This window comes from Mesocricetus auratus, unplaced genomic scaffold, assembly GCF_017639785.1.
Source record: "Mesocricetus auratus isolate SY011 unplaced genomic scaffold, BCM_Maur_2.0 Super-Scaffold_100006, whole genome shotgun sequence".
In the NCBI taxonomy this organism is placed as follows: Eukaryota; Metazoa; Chordata; class Mammalia; order Rodentia; family Cricetidae; genus Mesocricetus; species Mesocricetus auratus.
The window spans coordinates 85475823-85502936 of record NW_024429190.1 but is presented as its reverse complement, the minus strand read 5'-3'; the positions used below and the strand labels follow the sequence as shown (position 1 = coordinate 85502936).

At 42.0% G+C, this 27114-nt stretch overlaps 1 long non-coding RNA gene across 5 annotated transcripts in view; it reads left to right on the top strand.

The window, feature by feature from the left end:
• The window catches only part of LOC110342074, a 113532-nt gene that overhangs the window by 65146 nt on the left and 21272 nt on the right, over nt 1–27114 (top strand). For 3 of the 5 annotated variants that reach the window (XR_005877865.1, XR_002384065.2, XR_005877862.1), the window contains 3 exons: nt 4437–4577; nt 9271–9412; nt 12324–12459. This is a non-coding gene — a long non-coding RNA (uncharacterized LOC110342074). The other 2 variants (XR_005877864.1, XR_005877863.1) reach the window with 2 other exon arrangements.

Genomic DNA, 27114 nt, shown 5'->3' with positions numbered 1-27114 from the left:
CAGGTAAAGGTGAAGCAACTTGAGTTAAAGGTAGGCATGATGGACAGGCAATCTGAGATGACATGATTTCCAGGCAAATGCACTATTATTCCATTCAGAATAAGACAGAGGAAAAAGACAGAGTGGACATCAGTACTACCCCATTTCTGTGATGCATTTAGGGAGAAAAAGATGAATTATGTAATTTATTTCCTAAGAAATTCCATCTTCTAGATGAAAAGGTTCATACACCTCTGCCAGTAGTTTGCATAGTGGTAACTCTTTCTTAGTGTGCTGAATAAATTCAAGAGTGAGTGAGTTTAAGACAGTCAGACAACAGACTGCTAAATTCTTATCCCTTTTCCAAGAGGGCAAAATGAGAGGCAAAAATGACTACATGAAAGGAGTGGACACCTTCAGAGCTGGAGAATCCAGGCTGCCTTCGCAAGTGCTCGTTTTCACTGAAGGGTAATCATCACCTTCAGCACAGCCCTGGAGAACAGATTCTCTGCAGGACATCACACTCACTTTCCCATGTCTGGGAGGGATGGAATGAAACTGTGGCAGTTCTTCCTCTTCCTTGGAAGCTTGTCCCTAGAGAACTGCGCTCTTGAGTGGCCTGCTACTCATCAAGGTCTTAAGAGGATGTTTAATGCATGGTGGATCAAGGATGTGTTAGTAGATGAGTTGACTGGTGTACTGCAAGAAAAACCTATGGTATGTGCTTGGAAATGGAGAGTTTGGAGTCAAAATATTGATGATACCCGATGTGTCTACCATTCTCTTGATTCTTGCATCCCTTGACTAAGCTGTCATTTTGATAATCTAAATGTCAAGCGGAAAATATCAATTCTTATTGTATATCCACATGAAGACAGGATTGGCACAAACTGGAGATGTTGCCTGTTCACATATATGAGCTATAATGGGGCTTCTCAGCTATGCCAAGACTTGATTCCTGGTGTATGACTGTGAGTATTTCTATCAGCCCCAGAAATATTCAACTGTGGCCTTGGGCTGATAATTATGGTTAATATTGATTGTCCACTTGACAGTTTCTAGAATCATCTAAAGACACCCTGGTAATGCCTGTAAGGAATATCTAGACTAGTCTAAATAAGGTGGGAAGCCCCATTTTAACTGTGAATAGTACTGTCCCGTGAACTATACAAAAACAGACAAACTATGTAGCATCAGCACCCGTCCCTCTGCTTCCTTTCTATTAACACTGTGACCAACTGCCTCCCACTCCTGGTGTCATTTCTTCTCCACCATGATGATCTACCCTCCCTAAAATTGCTCTGTACATGGCATTTTTGTAACAACAAAAAAGCAATGACTATTGTGATCATGTCAGATCCCGAGAGTCACTTGGGACCCTGAGTGGTATCTGCAGGCAAAGCCCACAGATGCAGTGACAATACAATGCATCACTCTAAGAACCAGTGGTTTCAACATGAGAAGATGAATAACACCAAGGAGTGACCTGCTATTAGCAGAGCACATGCTGTCCCTGGGTATGGACTGGGCAGCTGTGTAATGAATCCAGGTGCATGACAGCAGCTATTGTTCAAAAGCCAGGAAAAGATGCTAGCCGTGAACTACAGAGCTTGCGGAAAGGCCTCAGATGTGCACAGCTCCAGCCCCCAGTCCTCCATCTGCCTATTTTTCTTGTATCAGTTTATTTTAGTGGACACATATCCAAGTTCAAGTTCCCTTCCATATGACTGCTTTTACTTTGTTGCACATACAGTCTCAATATTTTCATATGTTCAGAACAAATGTTTTCTAACAGAGTCTAAAGCCTTTTGTTTCACTATCAATGAAAAGAACGAAGAGTTGCTTGGTTATTTTAATACAATGCCATTTGTTGTCAACTTTGAATGGTCGAACATGTTTTAGTTTTTGTACTGTTTATTCATGTACACTATTTTTCTCATCAACATAACTCCAAGAATTTAACAAAATTAATAATAAAAAAATATTAAGAAAGACTTGGATGCTAGTCCTTTGTACCATGAAATTTGATGTAAAAATTCTAATAAACACAAATAAATGGTACTGTAGATTGAATTTTTTTCCTCAGGTGATGTGTTCAGGTCTTTACCCTGAGAATCTGTGAAGGAAGCCTCGTTTGGGAGCAGTGTCTTTGCATATGAAGCTAAGGTTGGGTCATTCTGAGTAGAAATACCCAAATCCAATGACTGATGGCCTTTAACACAGAGAGAGATTTGGTGAAACAGACATACAGGGATGATGGAAGTGTGGAGTGATGCTCCCACAAGCCAAGAAATGTCTTCCCTAGAGTTGTCAGTAGCATGACTGCTGGTTCACTGACTTTATACTTTAGCTTCTAGAACAAAATGAAGATACATTCTTTTAGATCATCCTTTGTCTGGTATTTTGTTTCAGAAATCCTGAAAACCTGATATGGACATGCTGGAAAGTTTCCATTGCAATAAATGTTTAATTTCAAAGTTTTACCTAATATTTCTAGTTATTACCATGCCTAGTGCTTGGGTTTTATAATTGCCCACCTTTCATCTAAAATCTGAAAACCATGGTGAGTTTTTCGCCAAGATCTATATCAATATCCCTCAATTCTTTCTAGTTCAATAGTAAATATCAGATAATGAACATGACTTTCTTAATGTTCAAGATATAAAAACAGTAGAGAAACACATATAGATGCAGACCATCTGCAGGGTTCTCCATGGCCGCAGGTTTAGGACAGCTCAAGGTTAGTCAAGTGTCTGTTTCCTTGATGATTTTCTGTGTGATTATTCTAGCAACTTAGATGGACATTTTCTTATTTCTACCCTGAATCATCTCAAATAACTAAAGTTAACTTACAGGTTATGGTGCTGAACAAACACAATAAAATTTACTAAAATGGGCTGGGCAGTGGTGGCACATGCCTTTAATCCCAGCACTAGGGAGGTAGAGGCAGGCAGGTTTCTGTGAGTCTGAGGCCGGCCTCATCTACAGAGAGAGTTCTGGGACAGTCAGGGCTACACAGAGAAACCTTGTCACAACAAACAAAAAATTACTAAAATGATAATTATTTAAAACAAGTCTCATGAACAAGAGATTTGGCAATTAAGGTTGTATCTTTACCTGTCTAAAGCATCCAAGAGTTATATTCTGTAAGTAAGTAAAATGAAATTCAATTTACATAATGACTTGCGTGGTATAAATAACATCAAAGTGGTTCTCCTGCTATGAGTGATGATCCATTACAGGTAGAGATTCAAGATAGCAGGTGTGGGCTGGGGAAACTGATTTTGTGGGAGTGAATGGAAATTTTGCACATGCACTGATTCTCAGAGGAGATATGCATGAGTCTTTAGAGACAATTTCTTATTAGAGGATTCTGGAGTTGGAAAACAAGCAGCCTTGACTTAGTGTTTTGTCCCTCAAGATACGCATACCTCCCTGTACTGTTCCATCATCGTCCCAATCTCAGTATGTCTGCAAACTGATTCTTCTCCTAATATCTCTGAAAGAGCAAAGAGTTCACAAGTGCTCATGGTCTTTGATGCTTCAAACATCTCACATTTCTGTTCCCTTGTCCTGGTGCCTACAAAGCCAATGCTGTCAGTCCTCACTGTTTTAATTAATAAAATCCGTGTAATAGTGGGTTTGAGTAGATGAGTTTTTGGGTCTCTTATTCTTTCATGGTTTTACAATGGTTTTACTTTTCCTCTTATTTCAGGTCCCCAGCTATGCTCTGAATGGCATGGTCTCCCTTTGGATTTTAATCCCAGAAAGCATTAACTTTAATAATCTTTTTAAATTTTTAATATCTTTTTTTGAGGGTCACATTATAAGCAATAAATATCAAATCTCTTTGCTTTGGTCTGTTCAAGTAACATATTCCTAACTGGAAGTTTCAGGGCAATGTCTCCTAATAGGTTGCTCTGAAGTCACAGATGATGCATGCTTTCCTAGTGTGTGCAAGGCCTTGGGTTTAATTCCCTCCACCCCTGTGTATGTTCATGTGCATGCACACACACATACACACACACACACACACACACACACACACACACACACACACACACACAAAGAAAATCCCAGGATTGTGCTACTTCATGGACTGAAATTCTATGAAACATGTAAATGTTCATTTACACAGTTCTTTCTTTTCAGGCCTATCCCCTACTCAATCCATTCACCCTCTGTACTTCTGAAGACCAGAGCTGATAACTACTATTTTAGAAGGGTGCCCTATGGGAGCTGAGGCTGGGAATGAAACTTACCAACCTCTCTGATTAGTGGCTAGTCTCATCTATCTTTGGTTCATAGGAATATATTTTACTATGACATAATATCTCACTTATTTCTTTCAGTTTATCTCTACTAGAGCAATGTTACAAAGTCTAATATTTTATTATTTACCTAGAACATCAGTTGATAGTTGATATCACACCCATCATGTAATTCTTGCTTTTTAGGTTAGGTACGGCATTAAGTATCCACATGTTGCAACAGGATTCTTCATGAAGAGCTATGAGCTTCACACAAGCAGGAAACTCTACCATCACAGGAAATTGTAAATGAATTTTCACTTGAAGCAAATTAAAAGACAATCATAGGTACTGTCAAATATTTGATAGTTGAGAAATTTCCAAACTAAAACCTATACCAACAAAGTGAATGTGAGAAAAGTATTGCCTGTTTTGCCAAGTATGTGATTTGTATTCTTTTCATCCTCAGAAGGCTCCCCTGAACACCTTCATGAAAATATCCCAGTTATCAGTCCCTACCATGACTCAAATGTGAACAAATATGAGACTTAGCTCTAGACTGGAAGGACCTTCTGAGTACAGATAAACATTCATTTGTCTCATCTTTGGCCAATAGTGAAAAGTATCAGCCTGAAAACTCCCCCTGGATAGAAGAAGTCACTCACTGAGTGCTGAGTCTCTACCTGGAGAGGTGGTTAAGTTGGAGCAGAAGCTCCACATCTTGTCCTACTTTTGATTTTTCAGTATCAATAAATGGCCTGGTCTTATAGAACCTGGTCATCAAGCATTTTGTTTCATTGGGCCCCTTTGTTCTTTTCTTCTTGATGGCCATTGTTCATGCTTTCACAGTCTCCTTGTATCTCCTAACATGAAATTCAAGAACTGCTTCAGTCATTTGAAAGGTAACTACCAAACCATGTCATCTTCATCAGCTGCCACAGGTCAGATTTTCGCTCCTCTATCCACAGCCCCAGAGAGTCACAGAACAAGCCCAGACAGAGCTACCTGCAGTTCATAAACTGAGCAGATGGGCCCTACAGCAGCATCTGTATTATGCAAGTGGTGCTGGTTTTAGGCTACCCTGGGTCCAGGCTTTTGTAGGATACACCAGGATGTTCCCAGTTGACTGTATCGTCACTTGATTCTGAGTAATGTCACTCTTCTCACAGAAGACAACCTAGGCTCCTCCATAGACAAAACTGTGCCTGAGCTTTGACCTGGCACTTTCTTTTGATGATATGAGCTGCCCCCACTTGCCTGCTCAAGATCAGGCTTCCCTCTAACCCATGCTTCTCTAGACTATTTTTGTTTTCCCATTTGTTTTCAGTCATACCCAGGTCCCCATCCAGAAGAGGCACACACATCTCCTGCACGTGTCTCTTACCCATTCAATCATCACTGCCTTTAATTAAAATCTGACCATGTGGGAAAGCTTTCCTACCTCAGTCCATGCCCTCACTGTAGAGACCCCTCTACAGGGCTGCCAGGACCACCTTTAGATTCTTATGGTTATTTATTATTTGTTCTTAGATTATGTTCCCTCCAGTTGTCACCTGCAGGATTGAGTTGACCAACAAAGTTTAAGACTCCAAGAAAATAAGACACTGTGGTTAAATGAGCCCAATTAAAGGCCCAAAGCATGCAGTTCTCTGATGAACACCTCCTGCAATTTACACTCGTATGCAGACATGTTAGCTGTAGTCTGAGAGGCATTCTGGTCGGATTCAAATTATTAAGTACATGAGTTCCTTGTCTTATGTCCCAAAGTCTTGCTGAAATATAAAAGGAATATTAAAATGTTAACTAATTGTTAGTAGCATTAAGAAAAGAGGAAGATATTATGAATATACAAGGGACTCGTGGAACTGTTGAGACATAGATGTGAAATATATATTATAGCACCTGGTTTAAAGGTCCTTGAATAGACTGCAATTGTTCAGCACTAGCAAGAAAGCTTGGACTACTCCCAATCTCATTAATTGAGGGACTGAAAAACTGGTGCCCACCTCTCCAGGTAAAAGTCAGCACTGGTCTTCTCTCCACATAATGGCAAGTGGATGGGAGAGTTTGGGATCCAGAAGCCAGATATTTGCCTAGGTGACTTCTGGGAAATAGACCCTCCATGCTCTAATGGGGCCGCAATCTTTGCACTCCTCCACTACCATGAGCCTGATGTAAATGGTTGGAAGCTGGCTAGTGAGTGTAGTCTCCCTGGTTAGTATGCACTTTCTAAATCCCACTCTGTACAGAGTGGTCAGTGATTCTGTTAAAACAAAAGTAAAACCATTGGTGATTTGCTCAAAATCTCATAGTGAATTCCAAAGTTGGGATGCTGACCTCTCTGAGCATTCAGTGTCAGGAAGAAGTGATGGGTGCTGTCTTTTCCATTTATTGGAACCTGCTTTGGACAAGGAGAAGGAAAGGAGCCATTCTCACCTCAGGCTCCTGCAGCTTACTAGGAAAGGTCAGAGACTTGACAAGTATAGGGTCAACATGATGAAGGAAGATTAATTAGACTGGGAAAAAGATGGGACGCAATGAACTACAAGGATGAGGATTTGCCCACATCACACGCAAGCTCCAGGAAGACACCATAACCCAGATGAAATGGGGAGGATCCCAGAGCTGCAGGGTGCAAAGCTTTGGGAGAACCCTTGTGCTTCAGGGTCATGAGGATCATACGCATTTTCAAGCACCAGAGTGAGGAGTTGGGGGAGCAATTTGGGAAACTTCTTGCTTGTTTGTTTTGTTTTGTTTTGTTTTAAAACATAATTTCTTTGTTGATTCTTTGAGAATTTCACATCAAGCACCCGAATTCCACTCAGCCCCTAGTTCCCTCATATCATCCCTTCATGCCTGAAGCAGCCCCAAAAGAAAATTTAAAAACTCAGACCAAAACAAACAAATGAGAAACAAATAAACAAAAATAAGAACAAAGCAAACCAAAACTAAGCAAACAAACTCTCTTTGCTTCTCCTTCTTTCCTGGCTCTCCCACACCTCTTCATTCATCCTGGTAGCATTGGGAATGGTGTGTCACACAGTATACCCTTTTGACTAATCAGTTTTACTGGCAATTGTTCATCGCAGTGAGTCATTGATCTGGTTTCTGGTACACCAACCTTTATGAATTCTCACTGGAAGCCCTCTGGGATATTTCCCAGCTGCCCTGAGTCATGGAGATCCTGTGTGTATCTTTCCACAGGACCAGCTGTCTATGTCGGAGTTTTGCAAACATGACATAGTGGTATGAGGAATTGTCAGTGGTGACGACATGGCCATGCTAGAGAAAAAGAAAATTCCTTTAAAAGTTTCAATGCATGATGAAATCCACTTGTATTGCCACCAAAGGTCGCACAGAAGCCCAGGGTTGGAGTTACAACCTGAGGCCTTAGTAGTATCCAGGGGCTATGCCACCTCCAGAATCATCCCAACCTCAGTAGTCATTACTTCCACTCAGAGCCAGGATGTTGTCCAGGCCCGAGCTAATTCAGAGGGCCATGTTCCAAACAGGGCTACACCCCTGTAGTCCAGATGCAGATGCCAAATCAGGTTGATGTTGATGTCTGTAACCCATGTCACCTTAGGGGGCCATAGAAACCATGTGTGATGAAATCAGAGGGCCATACTCAGCCATCCTCACCCTTCCCTGTCCCAGGGAAAGCTGGCTCTGCATCTCACTGGACATAGACAGCAATATGCAAATAACTATGCCAATTGTCAACAGAATCACCAACTATCCCCACTCATCATTGTTTATGTCTCATTAAGAGATCCAGGACTTAGCCAAACATTAGAAAAAATGTGCAAATGTTACCTTAAATGTCAATATTGGTAGTTTCTCGATTAAAATGTACACACTGTATAACTATCCTTTGTGACATTTTCCTTTGTGAAGAAGTTAAGAATGAAGTTAGAAAAGTTTCCAAATGTCTTATATTTACTCAGGCTTTCTTCAAAGCTAAAGCTGTAATTCATTGTTGATCACTGGAAAGAAATTATGAATATTTCAAGACTTTCAACAATAAAGTGTTGAAATTATGTCTCTCAAATCTTCTAATATTTCAAAGACAAAGCCTGCTCTTGGGAAAAGAAGAAAATTTCTGTAAGAAAATAGATCACGGCAATTTGGCAACGCATTTTTTTTCAGATTTAGTGTAAGAAAAACAAGTTATTTACTCCTGCTATTCTTGACTAGACTGTATCACCACAGTTCAATTTATGTCCTGGAGGATGTTCTCAGCAACCTGAACAAACTTGGCAATGACTGATAAAGAGAGACTATCACAGTAAGGAGATAGCTTTCAGGCAATGTTGACACATGTCCCAAACTTTAACCTTGCATCCAGGACATAAAAATCAACTCTCTCCTCTCTCTCTCTCCCTCTCTCTCTCTCTCTCTCTCCCCCCTCTGTGTGTGTGTGTGTGTGTGTGTGTGTGTGTGTGTGTGTGTGTGTGTGTAAGGGGGGAAGGGGGAGAGGGGGAGGGAGGGAGAGAGAAGGAGGGAGGGAAAGTGAGCACACCTATGGATAGTTTGATGCCTCATATTAAATGCAGTTTTTTAAAAGTGCTGTCCCTGGTTTTGTGTTTCTTCAGCATACACAATGACACAGCAAGAATTGTAAGGTAGCTCTTAGTTTGCATTGTCTAAATATTTCCTAAGCAATGCTGTAGGAGAAGGCAGAAGTACACTTACTGCTTTTGGTTTTCTGATCAATTGAACAACAGCCTTAGGATCTGAGGGTGTGGCCCAGGTGGTAGTTGGTCATGGAGCATGTGTGTGGATCTAGATAAGGTTGTCAGTGCTTCAAAGAGTAAAGATGAAGGAAGCAGGCCATTTTGTCATACTAATTAAGACAAATAAAGGAAGGAATAGATAAGAAAAGAATAAGACAAGCCTTAATAAACTGCTAAAGAACTCACATTGCTTCCTGGGTATATTACACATCATGTAGATTTGCTCTTGAATTCCAACTAAAATGAGTTATTTGGCTAAACAAGAGAATGTCAGATGACCAATGAAATATTTCTACCTGTCACAGATTTGCAGAAACATATGTGCCAGGGAAGGGCTCATCCAGTGAGGTTCACAGAATGGGCTCTGTGACACCCAAAGGAAAGACAATTGTCATGGCAAGTCCAGTCATCTGTATTGACATGCCCTGAGTGAGTCCCAGACTAAAGGTAAGATCCCTTCGTTAAAGTAATACTAGTTATTAAAATGCCCAAGTTTATATGCCAATTCCATACAGTAATTTCTTGTACATAGCAGAATTTTTTCAATATATTTTCTATTTAAACATTCATTTTGTTTTCTTTTAATTTTCCTTTCCCTTGCTCAAACTAAATGCAATTTTCAAATGGAATATGTTGTGATAGGGGATAGCCTTCTGTATATATGCTTCTCTTATTGGTTGGTGAATAAAACACTGATTGACCAGTAGCCCGACAGAAAGTATAGATGGGTCCATGAAAAGAGGAGAAGGCTGGGGAGACAACACAGAGAGAGGCCAAGGGAGACACCAAGTAGCAGAGGAAGGAGTAGAGAACTGGACTGTTCTCCAGTAAAATAAAACCATGTAGAAATACTTGGATGAATAGAAAAAGGTTAATAATTAAGAGAGAGCAAGCCAATTAGAAGCCTAGCCATCAGCCAAAGGGGTTATAAATTAATGTAAGTCTTTGTGTATTTATTTGGGGTTAATAGGCTGTGGGACCAGGTGAAACAGAAACTATATCTACAATATTGTGTTAGAATTTAACAAGGGTGCTTTTGGGGGTGGGGTGACAGTGTAGAATTCTGGGTTATTGGGTATATTAGGTATTCAAACCTAAGGAAATGGTTAAAAACTGTCCTGGGAGGGGCAGAAATAACACAGATTCAGCTAATGCTAACACCACCAGGAGGAGCAAACCAATAAGGGAGGCTTTCTATCTTCTGAAAGTGATTCTGTAATCCAGGAGAATACCCAGTTACCCATTGCTTGTGCAACACTCCACCCCAAAGAACCAGCCATTCTCCATGCCTGGGAGTCTGAGGGGCAGAAACTGGGATGTTGCGCTGCAGAACTGCAGAGGTGCCCAGTCCCACATCTTGAGACGTGTGGGGCTGGAGAAGCCAAGGCTATCTCCATTCACATGCCTGGGCCCTTGGCCAAGGAGGCATGCAAAGCTGGGGGCTGGACCAGGCTTTAAACAATGCCTCCCAACAGAATGTGTCAGGTTTCCACGTGGAAGGGATGTGCTAAGGTCACTAAGTGTAGGAAGAGATCTTAGGTACCTGTAGCGTTGACCATGCCCATTTGGGCGTGGTCACAGGTATGTAGAAGATGCTGGGGGCTGGGGAGGGGAGGGAGGAGGGATAAAGAGCTGAGAGGAAGGGGACTCGCTCTGTCTTAGGGTTCCGGTCGGGTCTTGGAGAGCATCAGACCCGCTGATCGTGGGTTCTTGGCTTCTCATGTAAGTGATTTCTCCCTGGTAAAATATCATACCACATCCCTATCCTGTGTAGGTTAATCTTGCTTAATAACTGAGACACCCAAACTGTCACTGCCCATCCCCTGTTCCAGGTCAAGAGTGGGAAAAAACAGTTGATTCCCTTAACTGAGTACACAATACAATTTTGTCTGATGAACGAATTTACTATGTGTTTTAAAATATAAATGAAATCCATTGCTTTTCGTCATTATTATTGTAATAGTCACTTGACTACTTCAAAGAGTAATTGGGATGTTCTCTTATTTGAGAAAAGAGACCAAGCAGGCTTGAAAACAGAGGCCAAGGCCACAACCCTAGGGAGCATATTCAGAACATCCAAAGTCTTAGAATCTAATTTGGGTGAGCTGTAGCTCTAGTTAAGTTGTCACTTCTCTGCCACCTCAGCTGACAGGGAAGACACTATATGGGGCAAGGTAGGAGTTATGGAACAGGCAACAGGATAACAGGATGGAAATCCAAACACTCTTCAGGTTTCCATTGTAAATGGCCCATGTCACACTGCTGTCATGCCTCAGCCAGAGCAAGTCCATGGCCAAGCCTGCCGCAATGAAGCACACATTGCACTGCGACCCCAGGGGGCAGAGACAGCTCTGTGAAGGGCATGTGTGTGGTGCTTACACTACATCACAGCTGCCTTCAGTATGCCTTGTGATTAACAAGTTTGAAGACACAGCAGCTTCTGTTCCTGTGCCCAACTACACAGACCACTACAGTTTATGACAATTTCCTGTTCTTGTGCCCTACAGCACAGAACATTACAGTTTATGACAAAGTCCTATATACTTTGTGAAGAACTAGCAGAGAGGAGTGCAAGGATTCTCAACACAATGGAAATGGTAATTATCCTGAGTAAATCATCATATACATGTAATAAAAACTAAAACTAAAACAGGAAAGCAATATTGGATTATTAACATCTGATCTGCATACAATGTTCTAGGTGCTAATCTTTAAAAGGAGTTAGCAGAATGTGGCAGGTTTCTTCTTCTTCTTCTTCTTCTTCTTCTTCTTCTTCTTCTTCTTCTTCCTCTTCTCCCTCTTCTCCCTCTTCTTCTTCTTCTTCTTTGAAAGAAGATTGACACAAGATAATCTGGTAAGTAGGGATGGAGTTACACAGTGAAAACCAGCTGAAGTTTCCAACAATGGGAAATCGTATCAGAGCAGCTCAGCATTACAATGAGCACGACTGCTACCTTCTGAGGGTAACTTGGTTGGAAGAGACAGGCTATGGCCAAAATAGCCAGGTAGTATAGTATGAACGAGGTGTTGGATTGTAAATTCCTTTTTGAAATAGTGTTTTCTGTGTGTTCAAGCTCAGCAATGAATAAAGAACATGGAAGCCCCTAGAAGTTATCCTATGCAGTAGCAGATTTTTACATACAAGCAAAGGCTGCATTTGAAGATTTATATCTATCATCTATCTATCTATCATCCATATGTTTGTAAAAGTTTTGGATTTGACAAGCTTAAGAAAATGCTTTCAAGTTATTAGACTGAGAAAGCACATATTCCCTGGAAACCCACCAGAGTGTGAGTAAACTGTGCTCATAGCCAAAGGAATTTCCATTGCTTTTCATTTTCTTTCTTTACTCTGCAGAGCTCAATGCCTGGCAGAAATACCTATCTCTAATTTTGGATGCCTGTGCTGGACCCATGGCCACTTCCGCGCTGTTTTTAGAAAGGAGCCCTGAAGCTGCTGACTGATCAACTAGAGCTGTGGAGCTGATCTTCAGGTTAGTTCATAAGTTAGCATTTTGCAGATCCATGTCTATGGTATGGAATCCCAGTGCTCACTTTATAACAGAGCCTTGCAAGAGATGAGAAAGTGCCACAAGCTAGTACATCATCCCCATGGCAACTGTGTCACCATGAAAAGCAACTGCTGGTGTGAAAGCAAGATGCTTTCTCCAAGATGTGACGTGATCCCTTCAGGGTCTGGAAGCTAGGAAGCAATTCTGAAGATATCATTCTCTCAGCACCACCCTCTCTTGCTCTCTGCAGGGCCTTTGTTTTCTTCTCACCCCTGCATCCACTTTCTCCCCTCCTTTAAATAGCCATGAATAGCCCCAGGAATCCAGACAAGTCCCCCAGCTTTCTCAACATCTCCAAGCAAATAAACCCAAAATGGTTTTTACATAAGGCAGCTCTCAGGTAATGAGGGTTGCTTGAGACCTGTGTGGAAGTCCTCCATGAATGAGGGGAAGAGCTCTCTTCCTCAGAGCTCTGGTCCTCCCATAATGTTTCCTAACTAAACATGAACACGAATGCTTGCTCCGCATTCTCTGGCCATCATTTCTTCAACTGAATCTTTCTGACTCCAAGAGGAGAATAAAAGTTACCATTTAGACTGATTAAAAACAAAACAGGTTTATCAATTATTTCCAGCCAGTCAAGTGCTTCCAGAGAATTATTGAAAAAACAAAACAAGCAAAACCAAGAAAAAAAATAGACCTGATGCTTTAAGGCAAGTATTACTTTCTTTTATGATTCAAAATAAGTTTCTTCTTCCCTGGATAACACAGAAAACTATTTCTATGTGAAAATTCAGTTTCCCTAAGTCAAAAATGAAAAATGTGGGTGGGGCTGGCAAAATGACCTGAGTTTGCTCCCCAGGACACACATGGTAGAAAGAGAACACGACTTCTCCAAGTTGTCCCCTGACCTCCATACACACACTCTGGCGATTCACCCACATGCATGTATGCAAAATAAATCAATTGTAATTGAAGTGGTTTTAAATGTGAAGTATCCTTTGAACTTGACCCAACTCACCTACTCTTCTATTAGGTATAAGACGGCTGCTTCTTCTCCTGCCTGAGTATTTCATTTTCTTTCCCTGTGGTACTGAAGAGGGGAGTGAGGTGTATGTTAGGCATGTGACCTTCCCCTGAGCTACAACCTCAGCACTTGTATCTTTTGGTTACGCTGCGCATCAGGCATCAGAAGCATCCTGCCATCTTGAATGTGGCCAGCTGTATAAACTCAAGTGTATATGAAGCTATATACATCTGCACTTGGTTGGTAACGACAACCATAAGGCAGTTCTTCTCTTACTGATAAAATGCACAGACTCAGACAGTGATGTCAATTAACAGCATTGTCGAGCTCTGAATGCTGGGCCTGGCATTCCAATCAGTTGAGGGTGAGCTTGCACCTCTCTGCCTTCCCCGTGAGGCTAGTGGACTGGTTATAGCTCCCTCAGTAATGTCAAGCATAACCTCAGAGACAGAATCTTTCCAGTCTTGCATAAGCAGCCATTGTGACCCACAGCACAAAACCCATTTTCTACTCCCATGTAATACCCTGTGTTAGCATCACAAAAAGGGTCCAGTACTAGGTTAAAATACCTGTCTGCAATGCAAATCAGTACAGGTTCAACACCTGCACTTTTGTAACTAGATACAGAATCAAGAGTGTCCTGGAACACAGAGGCAAACGGAAGTGGCTTCCAGTTAACAGACAACTGTTCAAGAGCAGGACACATGAATTATTTATCTGCGGCTTCCCAGGCTCCCTCTCCAATAACTTGAAATAGTTGGCCTGAATGAATGCTTGTTCAACTAAACTGAAATCCCAGAGAGGCAGGCAGAAAGAACATGATATATGAGACAGTCATGCAAGAAAACAGGTGAATGCCAAGTAGACATGAGCCAACTGACACTTGATTAAGGACATTTCCCCAGCTGCAATGTCTGTGATAGTCCTTCCTTTTCTTCCAACTACTTTGCCATAAGGCTGAGCACATGCCCACCTCAGCCTAATTTTAGAATCCTGTCCTGTGGCTAGGAGGGTATGCAATGAACAGCATCAAGGCTAAGTGAGATCATAAGCTTCACTGGAATTTCTCGAGAACACATCTTCCTTTGTGCATTGGGCTGTAATGCTCAATTTTACAGAGGAGACTTTCTCTGCTATGGAGACCAAGCATTCAATAGGTGATGTTAAAGCTAATACAAATAAAGAAGTGGTTGTGTGTCAAAGAGAGTCATGAGGTAAGGACATTTGTGAGTCTGCTTGTCCTTTTACTCAGCCCAGAAATATCCCCTTCTTTTCCATGCTGTAACCTGGCTTGCTGATATCTCTGTAGCCCAGAAGATGCTAAAATTTGTAGTTCTGTTCCTTGCATCCAGAAGAGTCTTAATGCAATCAACAGTGTATTATTATAGTGGTTTATCAAGGGATGTCCTACAAATGTGTGAGGAGGCCAACCCTGAACGTGTGTGGCACCAGCCCATGGGCTGAGTCCTGAACTGAATGGAAAGTGAGAGAAAGAGGAAGTAAGGTAATTACTAGGTTTCCTCTCTCTTCTTCCTTACACTTCTGCCTTTAAGCCTCAACACTCTCTCCCCACACCTTCTATATCATGGCAGACTGCATCCTTAAACTGTGAACCAAAATAAACCTCTTTGTTATTAACTAATCTTTTTATTTATTTTTATTAATGAATTAAGTGCTTCTTCCTGTATTAGCCAGGGTTCTCTAGAGGAATAAGAATGATAGAACTAAACCTCTATACACTAAAAGAGAATTTATTAGAGTAGCTTGCAAGCCCTCGAACAGTTAATCCAACAGTGGCTATCTCCCGATGGAAAGGCCAAGAATTCAATAGCTGTTGAGTCCACAAGGCCAGATGTCTCAGCTGGTCTTCAGGACACACTGGAATCCTGAGGAAGTGGGTTCTAATGACCATCAAGGAATGCCTTGGCGGCAGGATAGATGAATTCAACATCAAGAGTGAGGACAAGAAAGCAAAAAGCAAAGGCTTTTTCTTCCATGTTCTTTTAGGTAGGCTGCCACCAGAAGGTGAGATGTAGGTTTTGGGTAGGTCTTCAGACATCAAATGATCCAATTGCAGTGTGCCCTGCTGCTTGGGTTTTCATTAATTCCAGATGTGGTTAAGTTGACAACCAAGATTAGACACCACATTTTCTTATGTTGATTTCATTTTTTTTGTCCCAGTTCAAGGAAGTTAGCTAGCAAAACTGGTCATTTAAATCACAACATAGTTAATTAACAGAGAAAAATATATGTTCTCATTTACATGGTCACCAAAACACAAACAAGAAGCCATATAAACAAACACTGAGAGTCATCCAAGATATTGTTTAAAAGGTTCTAGTGATGAATTCCAAGGAGCTTGAAGTTTGAAGAAAATATATTTGGAGAGTCTGGGGTGGTTTCACTTGCTGGCTTGTTTTATTGTTCATTGTTTTATGGTCTGCCTTTCAACAGCTCTCAGTATCATACAGATTTGAAGGAACGTCTAAGGGACACACTTCGAATGCTCCAGGTCAAAGCACTTACTCTGACAGGGCTTCATTGAACACTACGTGACAGTTGGCTTGTAGAAGGTGGCTGTCCCTTCTGTGTGTATCTGTGGTTACGTCTCCTAAACTGAGGTGGGCAAATCTATCCCTCTTACAGCCAGCAACTTCCTGAATCTCCCCTGAAAGCCACTTTGAAATTGTGTCCTATGTCTACCTTTAGGCTGCACTGATTAAAAAAGGAATAAAGGGATTTTAGGTAGCATTTTCAAAGAAAAAAAGTGAGCATCAGTTTGATCGGGAAAGCTGGTTGCTTCTAAAATACATTTTCAACATGAATTTGAATATTGGCAGATATTTAAAGAGGGTGAGCTATTTCAGGCCACGAAGCACAGAAAATAAGTTTACCTCGGTAAATTCTGCTAAAGAGGATGGTAGGTAACTCATGATGGATTTTTCTAATATGTGCAAAAAATGGAAACAGCTTGCTTTCATTTAAAGCCTGAACATTTTTCAAGGAACCATGATTGAACATCAGCCAGTTTAAAAAGAAATCTGAGCATTTTGGTGTGGGGGGAGTAAAGGTGAATTACTGCTTTTACTGAGAAATTAAAAAAATACAAGGTTAGTGGTGTGGATTTTACAAGATAATGAAATTCAAATCCAAGGAGATGAAGTCTTAGGGAACGACTCCTCTGGTGTTGAATAACGCATGAAACCCTGATTATAAAAATCGCTGACATTGCGGTAATTATTTTCACACTACAACGTTGCTGACAGCAGTTCTTAAATATAACAAACAGGATGGTCACAAGGGCAGGGAAAGGAAAAAGACAGAGGAATCTAACACAAGTAGATAGGAACTTTTCCAGGGAGAGGCCCCCCAAGCCCCTTTTAAGTGGCTCTTATTGATCATGTATACACAAGAATAGCTTTAATATTCACATCTGCCTCAGTTGTGTTGAAAAGCTGCCAAAACAGACTTGTTGGTGCGAATTTATGAGGTGGTTCCTCTGATGTTGGTGAGCTCCTGCCAGGGAACAGGGCCTGGTGTACAGACATCCGCCTGAGCCTCGTCAGCTGCGAATTTTGCCCTCAGTGCCACGCAGCCTGATTCAGTTCAGGGTGCCTAAGGTGGAGGAGGGCAAGAGCAGCATGGACTTCCTTAATGGAGGCTGGGAAGGCACGAGCCTTGAAATGCACTCTCCGTCTCTTGACTCCATCACTGCAGCCGCTCTTTCTGAACGCTTCTCTACCTGCAAAGACACCGTTAGGAAACGAGAAGGCATTCTGTATTAGAAGGTGTGTTGGCCTCTGGATGACCTGGATGCAGCCTTTTCATGTGGTGGTGTACTTGAGCCCCTAGTTAGATTTCTTACTGTAAAAGTGGATCATCAGCCAACCCCTAACCTGGGGCACTATAAATGGACCTTCACAATGCGGTGTTTATGTATCATCATCTCTGTTAAAACATGCCTCTCACCTCTGTCTTTCACATTTCCTCCCTGCCTGCAGTACTGTGTAGAGGTTGCACATACAATGTCCCAGACAGCTTCAAGTGACGTTGGCATAAAACCCTAGTTACACTAATGCACCATCACTACTATTTAGCGACTGACATGTTTAGATGAGCTTGTGTACCTAACACTTCCTCTGGCTTTCAAAAGCCTTAACAATTGAGGACCATAACATTAGCTTTCATTGATTGAGGACCTGTGTGTCAGGAATTGGGATTGAACTCAGAGTGGACAACTTATATCGGAAAATGCCAGGATAGAGAATGGCTAGACGTCACTGATTGGCAAATCCTAGACCTCACTCACATGGCTGAGCTTTCCATGGCTGTCAGATACCTTTCCCCTCCTTTACACACAGCTATTTCCTCTACATGCAGTCACTTTCCCATGTAGCCCTCTGTCTTCATGCCCCCACCTCCAATGAGCCCCTCCCTCTACTGGGTCACTCTCTGTACAGCATAGTATGGTTCCCAGAGAGTGAAAGCAGAGGCTGTCAGCTCTCTCAAGGCCTAAGGTGGATCTGAGCCAGGCTCTTACACCGATGAATCCTCCTGGATAAGTGCAGCAAGTCAGGAGGACAGGTTCAAGTTGGGGGTTGGCAATGGTGATACATGCCTAGCATGAGTAGATTTACAGGAAGCCACCTTTGCAGACAACAGGCCAAAGCTTATTTGACACAAGAGGCAACAGGCCAAAATAAGTCTGTCCATGTGTTAATAAGTGATAAAACTAGAATGAAGCCTCCACTTCCTTAGAGAAGAATGGTTAAAGGGAAGGGAGTGAGTGATCATCCCTGAGTAGACCAGATGTGCATTACTAATGCTAGAAAGGGAGATGGAGAGATAGCATTGCCAACTAGCCAGCCCTCCAGTGCACACAACAGGCCAACAAGCAGGCTGTGAAGCATCAAATTCATTTGATTCCTGGATGCTTATCAGTTCATAGCATGAATAAGTTCCAACACTGCAGATGTCATTTGAGGGAAGGATTCCATTTAAATAATTTGTATATTGGTTAACAGAGATGGGCAGTGGTGCTCTAGTGATTTCTATTCAGGATACTGTTTCCTGAGGTTCTTCTTTATAAATGCTCTACATTTTAAGGGTGGTGGGGAAGAAGTTTTAAAATGTGCTGAGATTGGCAGTGCCCCATGATGTTAGGTTTGTCACATAACCATTGCAGTCTTCCTATTTTATTCCAAACAAACAACTTATTCCCATAGACAAGGGAATGGGTCCCCAGCTGATAGTTAGAGGCTCAAAATGAGATAAGATGATCCATGACAATTCCAGCAGATTTTTAATAAGTACCTCAAGATCACTGCAAGTCATGCTGACTGCTGGACTGTTGCTGATTGGTTATGCATCATGAATTTAGTAGACAGCTGACTGGTTATCAGACTGACACAGTTATCTATCTACCTGTGTCACTATGGTCACCTCCATTTTGATCATAGCCATGGCCTCCTTGACAATGCCCATACCGGGGTGAAGGTAACAATAGTTCAACACTTTCAACTTCAGATTGTATTTCCTCCTCCGACGTCCTGATATAATAAACATGACCATAGGGTTTCTAAAGCAGGCCTCCTTTCATAGGTTGTGGAATGACAGGAGCACTGCTATTGTTCCCTTCAGTATAACATGATCATCATGGTCATCAGTAGAGCATGGGAATCTTAATCCCAGGGACATGGGTTCGAGCCCCACACTGGGCATCAAAATTTTATTTTACCTTAGTTATGGTGGCTGCCCTTTAAACTACTAGAGGTCAAGGTGCAAAGGCTATAGCTTGGGGATAATTCTGTTCCCCCAGACAATGGCTCTGTTGCTGCTGCTAAAGGTAGTTCTAACTAAATCTCTATAGTTAGACTAAAACTTGAGATTCAAAGGCTAGGGTGAAAAGAGAGGCAACTGGCTAACTTTCTCTCTTTGCTGGTGTCCCCGAAGTCACTCCCTTCCACACTGCCCCAACTAAAAAAAGCATGCTAAGCTCCTCCCTGTTACTTCCTGTCAGCCAGTTGCTAACCCTACCTCTCTGGGCCATGTTAATTTTATTTTTTTAGCACAACCACAACACGTCTTTACATAGTTAACAAATACAGCATGAAAAAAAATGTACCTCATCTTTGCCTGGCTAAACAATTATTTGACAACAGGACAGCTATTGTTCCCTTCAGTTCCTAGTCCCTTGCTCTGACCTGGGATACCCTAATGTGCCTCCTGTGGATGGCTATGACTAAAATGAGTGGGAATTGGAGACTCTCTCACAGCAGCTGCATGTCTGCTGTGACTGTGCAATCATGTCTATAAGGAAGGTCAAGTACAAGCTTCGATCTTGGGTCCCCAAGCAAAGGGTGAGAAGCTAGCCACTGCAACGCAGCAGCATGCAGTGTTCTCGTGCGGTACTCCTGGACCCTATCATCCATTGGAGGGGTCCCATCAGCTCTAAGAGCTCTCCAACAGAAACTGGGGTTGACTTCACACATATTAAATTAGCTGTTCTTCTCATTGCTCCCTGAGATGAATGGTATGACTGCTAAACTGATTTACAATTCCATTGGAAAACATTTCTAGTTTACTTAATTACTGATTTAATTGTGTTGATCAGTATAATGCATCCCCATATTTACTGTGTGTCTACAAATATAAATGGTACCTTTTAATATTTAATACCTGAAGTACTACATTAAAATCTGTTCTATTCACTGCAGCCGTTTAGTGTTCCCTCTTTCCATTTTGTCCAGAAGGCCAGCGAGTTCCTTACTCTTCTTCAAGGAACCCTTTATGTACACTCCGCAGCGACCCTCTCCAGAGAAGGTGCCCTGAGGCCAGGGCTGGTTCTGTGTCTCAGGACATCAGTATGTCATGTAATGAGCTCGAAAGAGCAATCAAGTCCCCTGAAATGTCTCTGCAAAGGACGTCTATTCAGCACTCTGATGGACATGGAACATGGGATTTCAGCTCACCCTCAGGCAACCTGCTGACAGGAGCAAACCTGGAGAATTGCACTACGAAGATGCTCTCACTTCCTACCCAGCCCTGTCTTCTTTTAAAGCATGGAGCCAAGCTGAGTCCTCACCATAAGAAACCAAGGCAGGCCATTGAGCAGTCTGTGATCTAGTGTTGAAGGAGCTAAACAAGAATGAGAAAACAGTCAGCTCAGAAACTTTTCCAGGAGAAGGTGGGAGAGAGCTCAGCAACATGGGCCAGCAGATTTCCTGCAGCAGAACTGGAAGCTCTACACAGTGGGGACTCGGGCAGCTGGGGCATGGGCCATCTTGAGGTCATCAGAACCCTCAGGAAAACTCACAAACTGGGAGTAGCTCACCTCCTGCAAAGCCTCTGAGTACGAAGAGCTTGGTGTCTTTCTCTGAAAATGGATACTGAAGGTCAGATAAGCCAGACACAGAAACAAATGTCATTGCTGTCATAAGAGCATCCTAGATTTTATAGAGATACATGAAATCACACACACACACACACACACACACACACACACACACACACACTACACACACACTAGCAAGTCTCAAAAAGAAATGAACTCACAAGGGAAGGGAAGTGAAAAAGAAGAAGGTGAGGAGGACAATATGGCCAAACCTCATAGACATAAAATATTTAGATGAAAACGTGCTTAGGAAACTCATCAGTGTGCACAGCAAACATATTTCCATTTCTAAAGACTGAGCAGGACTGATTTTCTCTTGTCTAAGCCATCTTTGCTTTTAAATACCCACGCTTTGTAAACTGTGAAAGAAAATATTGCAGACATTTTTTCAGTAAAGTTTTTTGGCAAATATGAATTTTATATATCAGGTTAATATGATGCAAAGATCTACAGATACATGTTATTGCTATGATTACTGTTGTTGTTGACTTTATGAGACTTGGTATCATGAGCTCACTATGTAGCTGCTCTTCAACTCACGGTAGTCTTCCCACCTTTGTCTTCCAGCACAGTTTTTCTTTAGATAAGTAAATTTTATAACATACAAAAAGAAATTCTGAAACTAAAAGAGGTTATCTTACTATGTGAGAACATGAATGTGTTTATCTGGTACTTACCATGTAGCAGACATTTTGCAGTCAGAATTTTCTCTTATGTCATTTATACTTTGGTGTAACCTAAGAAGACATGGTCAGCGTCACTTTCAAGGGGGAGAGCTGAAACTTCTGGCTTCATAGCCAGCCTCCAGTTAGCAATTAAACTATACCTACTTAGCAGTGCACACACTTGTTTCTGTCTTGTGTCTCCAGCAGGAAGTATTCTGTGACTGTGTCAGTGGCCGTCAGTGGAACTCTCTGAGCGTAGAACTGGAAATCACCTGCCGTGGAAACAGCCTGGTGCTTGTCCCTTGATTGAATTTACTTCTGTAGCATGCCAATCATCAAGTGCACAAAATTCATCGTTATTTTATTAAAATGCTGATTCTGACTCGGCAGATTTGGGGTAAAGACTAATATTCTGCATTTCTAATGAGTTTCCAAGTGTAGGATTGCTGGCCACATATTGAGTGGCAAGGGCAGGGGTTTGCTTCATGTGTTCAAGGCTGCTAAATTCCTTAGCAGGAATTCATGAGCAGACAGGGTTTTATTGTTCACAGTTCTGGACTGGCAAGTCCAAAATTAATTCTCCTCCCACTGGTGCGTAGGACACTGCCTCTCTCATAGGATGAATCCCCTTTGTGAGAACAAAGTAGGAATGACATAGTCACCTCCCAAGGTATGGGGATGAGGAGGACAGAATTTGTTGGGGGTTTCTAGTCATTGAGAAAGGCAGAGTTTCCTATTCCACCTCAGCTGTACAAGATCCAGTGTGTTTATATCAGAGCCTGGCCATCGTCTGGCCATTGTCTTGTCTGGCTGTTAAGAGCCATTGGATGTTCCCAGAAGTGTAGTTGTACTGATTAACAAAGATTCTGGGTTGTTATTTTAGCTTTTCTGCAAGTTGAGGACTGGTGATTTCCATAAATGCAAGCAGCTCATAGGCACCTCAGTCAAAACTCAGCCTTCTGTGTCATTGGATACAACTGGTTGTTCTTCTTTCTTCAATTGTACATGGAAGTGTACTTTACCAGTGGTTTACTTCACTATTTAAGATTGATTTCGTATTTGCAATACTGTGTGCAATGGACAATGGGGTTTAGGTTATTTTCTTCTTTTTGGTTATTTAATTGCATAACCCTGAGCAACTGGTTGCCTGTCTATAGAATGAAGGACCTGAAAGGATGAGCAACAGTGTCTCTAAGACAGCTATACTCAAGGCTTCAGGACTGTCTGGAAAACAGCTCCTATTCATCATGTAGCAGGCATTTCCACCTTTGTGAACCCATGTGCTCACTTACTATTCTAGAACAACATTCATTTTCCTTTACAGTGTGGTTGGATATCTTATTAAAACGTAGATCAGTATTGAACAGGTCTGAGTTATGGGCTGGGAGTCTTCATTTCTAACTAAGCTCTTGGACACTGCTAACACTGTTGCTGCATATGCCCCAGTTGCCCAAGCAGCTCCTACTGCTTCTCCTACCAAGAAATTAAGTTTCTTTATCTAAGCAGGGAAATACCCCCTCGGGAGACCTCTTACTTTTTTGCCATTTTTATTAATTTTACATTCCAACCACAGTTCTCACTCCCATACCTCCTCCCGACCCACCTGGTCTCCTCTCCCTCCCCCTCACTCCTCCATAGCCCACCCTGAGTCTACTCCTCCTCATTGGTGAAGACTCCCATGAGGAATCAACATAGTCTTGCATACTAGGTTGGGCCAGGGTCAGGGCCCCTCTGCCATGCAATAAGGTTGAGCATGGCATCCCACTATAGAGAGTGGACTCCAACAAGCCAGCTCATGTGCCAGGTTCGTGTCATGGTCCTACTGCCAGGGGACACTCAGCTACTCCAAGCTTCACAACTGTCCCCCACATACAGAGGGCCTAGTTCAGGCTCCTGGAGGGAGACCTCTTACTTAAAGAAATTTATATTTATATAATATGAAGACTTATCAGAAGGCATGTATCTGTTATACCCAAGTAGTGAAGATCCCCCAAAGACCACCAGGGAGACAGACCCACCAAACTGTAAAGGCAAGGTTTATTGTTCCATCCAACCGTGTTAGGGACTTGGAAGTGGAGTTTCTTGTCTACTGCTGGGTTTTTAAAGGAAAAACTGTAGGGCTACATCAGTGAGAGGGAAGAGGTATGGGTTGGTTCCTGATTGGTTGACATTTGGAGAACAAGGGAAGTTTTCAAAGTCTTATTTTGGCATGAGATACTTGTGTACCAATTATTCTCATTGGTCAGTGATGGGAGGAACATTCTGTGTTTTCTATGACCTTCTCTTGTAACTTGTAGGTGACCTGTTGTACATAGATACTAATATTTTTCAGAACTAAATACCCTGGAGACTACAGGGGAGATTTTGGTCTCTCATGGAACTTCATTGTGGCCAAACACAGTTCCCAGGAACCGAGTATCCAGGAGGTTAGGGGGTCTGGAGTTTCTTTGTGTTAAGTTTTGGCCCTAGGCCTGTTACACACAACATAATCTCCAAGAACTAAGTTTCCTAGAGACTAAAGGGGAAGGTGGACTGGGTTTGTTCTGAAAGTTTGAAGCCTTTTTTGCGTTTAGTTTAACCCTTTCAGCATCTATCTGTAACAACATACAAGTTTTGCAATTGCACATCTGTTAGAATGACTAAGATTAAAGAAAGGAAATGGCAGCTCCATTGGCTACAAGGTATTGGTAGTAGTAGAAGCTCTCATTAACTGTTGATGAGAATGAATGATAATATCATCAGTCTGGAAGAAAATCAGTCACACTCCTATGTAACTGTTGAGTTGAAAGTTTGGGAATGAGCAGAAGAACGGGAGGTTTAAAAAAATAAAAAGAAGTGTGTTTGGCCCAGGCAGTGGTGGTACAAACATTTAATCCCAGCACTGGGGATACATAGGCAGGTGGAGCTCTGTGAGTTTGAGGCCAGCGTGGTCTCCAAAGCTACACAGAGAAACCCTGTCTCAAAATGTTTGTTTAGCTAGTGTCATGAGAAAGCAGAAGCTAACAGTCCATGGGGGGAAGGCATAAGAACAAATATAATCAGAATCAGCAGGGACAGAGGAAACAACAGCACAAAGAGAGGAAGTCCAGACCTGAAAAACAAAGAGAAAATAGGCTGAGAGGCCCACAAAAGAGAGGTGGGTCTTTGGATCTGACTCAATCTGTATCAGTTTTGCTACTTAGCTCTCTCTTTACAATTACCACAAATGCTTTCTATGGTGATACTTTCTTTGTGCTTTAACAAAGCTTGTCTGAAGATCAGAGTGTGGACTAGTCATTTGTTTGCCTGAGAGGCCAGGCAGTGGTGGCACACGCCTTTAATCCCAGTGCTTGGTAGGCAGAAACAGGCAGCTTTCTGTGAGTTCAAGGCCACCCTGCGTTACAGGAGATTGATCCATTCAAAAAGAGAGACAGAAATAGGCAGTGGTGGCTCACATCTTTAATCGTAGTACTTGGGAATCACAGGTCTTTAATCCCAGCCCTAGGGATGTGGAGACAGGAGTGACATGGCTGGGAGAGAGAGGAGTGTAAGTCAGGAGGAGACAGGAGCTCGTGGCATTCGCTCTGAGGATTAGCAGGAACAGGATTGTCACTTTGGTCTAGGATTCAGTAGAGGTAAGATCTTTCAGCATTAAGCTGAAAGCATTAAGCATTAAGCAATAAGACCCTTATCTGATTCAGGGTCTTTATTATTAAGACCAATGAGAATTCATGCTATAACTTTGTGTGTAGCCCTTAAGTCTAACATTTCTATCAGCTTCCTGAAGTCACACAACTTTGATGAGTAGCTTGCTTGCATCCATACTCAGCTCCACTCTCTGTTGAGTGGAGTAACGGCTTCCTAAATGCCAGTGCTCCTGGAACATGCATAGACTTAGACATTGGTTCTTTATTAGGCAATAACTCTAGCTGCTGGGTAATCAGGGGACCCAAGCCCCATACTCAGTCTCTTGGGATAGATTTTTGGGTGGAGAACAAATGAGTAGCATTCTTGGCTGTGAATGTTGACTGTGTTACACTATCCAGGTGCAAAGGATCCTTGTTGGCAAACGTTCAGTCATCTGGCTGGGCAAACACTCTTTTCAAACACAGGCTTACAATATATAGTGGCTCATCCTTGTAAGAAAGGATAAATGGTTTTGTAAAACTAATATGCATGATTGTCCCCCAGCTCCCAATAAACCTTCCCAGTGTCTGTCTGGAAATGCTAATTCTTAACGAGAAATTTCAACCAAACAAATGAAACTGTTTGAGAGAGGCATCTTTCTTCTTTATGGCAATGCACTGAGCCCCTTCATGGGCCAGCTCAAGGAAGCAGAAGTAGCTATCAGACACTTGCACCCCCTGAGACATTCTGGAATTTCTTTTTCATCTTAACTTTCAGTGAATCTCAAGCTGATTCATAGATTTTGGTTGTCCCTGACCTGAAATGATGCTGAGGTACACAGTATCTCTGGTCCAGCTTCCTGTCATCACCCAAAGGCAGCATCCTTCCTATTTGGAAAGTGTGGTAATGTGGTTTTGTTGCTAATGACTGTGGCCTGCTGAGAGTCCCTGAAGACAATGATGGTTTGAAAGAGTTGTAATTGTTAAGCTGTGATAATGCTGCTTGAAATCCTTGTTGTGCATCATCATTACCAAAACTACCAACACCCATATTGCGAATTAAACTAAAGCCTTCATGGGCCATCTGGTACATATCAGTTTTAATGGAAAACTGAACACCTTTAGAATAGATCTGCAAATGCAATTACAGTTCAACCTAAGGAGGAAAGAAATGGGAGTAGTAATTTAATTGAGAACAAATATATTTTAAATGTCTTTGCATCTAACACTCTCCTAGTAAAGACACAAGGCTCTAGAAAAATGTTTCTGGCTTAAGCAAGCTAAAAACCTAGTCAGAAGCACACTAACATACAGACTGCAATATGATCAGAAAGGGAACCCAGCTGTGTTTAGGTGAAGTGGTTGGGCTGATGTTTTTGGAGTAGGGGAAAGAACAAAGAATGAATTGGGAAAACAGCATTGAATTGGAGGCCAAAAATGAGTAGAGATTTCTGGTAACAAAAGGCCCAGGAAGAGGGTCCAAGATAGTCAAAGATGCAGCAATGTAAAACAGATCAGGGAAAGTTGGATCACACCACAGGCTGAGGATACTGTTCAGGGTGTGTCCCATGATCTGGCAGCTCCTGATGCTTACTAAAGATGACAGTCATTACAGCCCAGCTTATCCCACCTGAATAATACCTGAAAAGAATTCCAACATGGCTTTGCACATCACTGAGTTCAAACATGAACTGGCAAGGGCCACAAACTCCAGGAAAGGAACAGGGCATGTTCAAGGGGAAGCGGGGACTTCGGGAATCATTGCTATTGATTAAACATATTAGTCCTACTGAAAATGAGATGTGTGGAATAAGTGCTTCGTTTTTGGACTCATGGTGTGTCACCCTAAAATAAGCAGTGCCTTGGCCTCTGACTGTCATTGTGATAACTAAGCACCGGGAATTAACTAGATGTGTTTACCTTACAAAGACCAGAGCAGAGACAAGT